Source organism: Marmota marmota, unplaced genomic scaffold, assembly GCF_001458135.2.
Source record: "Marmota marmota marmota unplaced genomic scaffold, marMar, whole genome shotgun sequence".
Lineage (NCBI taxonomy): Eukaryota > Metazoa > Chordata > Mammalia > Rodentia > Sciuridae > Marmota > Marmota marmota.
Genome location: NW_026004061.1, coordinates 1 through 842, shown reverse-complemented (window position 1 = coordinate 842; position 842 = coordinate 1). Strand labels below are relative to the sequence as shown.

Below are 842 nucleotides of genomic sequence, written 5' to 3'. Positions count from 1 at the left end.
AACCGCACTGTCATCATTTATTTCTGGAGTGGGAATGCAAATTGATAGCCTGAGTAATTTTGTTAGATATAGTCAAATTATTCTTCATAAAGACTATCAATTTGCATTCCCACTCCAGAAATAAATGATGACAGACCTCCCACCAATTCCATTTCTAACAACTGATCCTGAAAATTGAAATCCAGCAGCATGAAAGTGCACCTGGCCAGCCTTTTAAATCACAAGGAATCAGAGCCAGGTCCTGAGGAGTTGCTGCTCTCAAAACGTGTTACGTCAGAGACACCACCCCAGGGACAGGGAACCATTCCCACACAGTTGAGGGGTTCATTTGTAGTTTTCACACGATGCCCATTTTCCTTTCCTCTGGGAACTCGGGTAATGGAAAAGGACAAATCCCCCTTCCTCTGTAAACGTAGATAAAGGGGGTCAGGTCAGTTGCCAGCACTGAACTGGCCCAAAACAAACACGGGTCGCCTGAACAGGGACTTGAACCCTGGACCCTCAGATTAAAAGTCTGATGCTCTACCGACTGAGCTATCCAGGCTCCATAAGGAGCCCTTTAAATCGTTGTATGAAGTGACGAGTTAATCACCCAGCTGCCAGGAGAGCTGGTCCCCGAAGTCACCAGGGTGTTCCAAGGGCGCTGGGCCTCACGGCAACCGACCTCCATTCCCTCGAGTTTTCCCTCTGATCCCAAGCGCCGTGTGGATGGCACAGATGGCGTAGCGTCTCTCGCAGGGAGCGAGGCAGAACAGGCTCGGAATAGGCGACCTCCACTGGGCGGGGCACGTTCCCGGAGCCCAGACGCCGACGCGCGCCCTTCGCGCCGCGCTTGCTGGCGG

At 51.9% G+C, this 842-nt stretch overlaps 1 non-coding gene across 1 annotated transcript; it reads right to left on the bottom strand.

Annotated features, from left to right (window-relative positions):
• Positions 1–471: 471 nt before the first annotated feature.
• On the bottom strand, positions 472–544 carry Trnak-uuu. The gene has a single exon. It is a non-coding gene; the product is annotated as a tRNA-Lys (tRNA).
• Between the last annotated feature and the right edge of the window lie 298 nt (positions 545–842).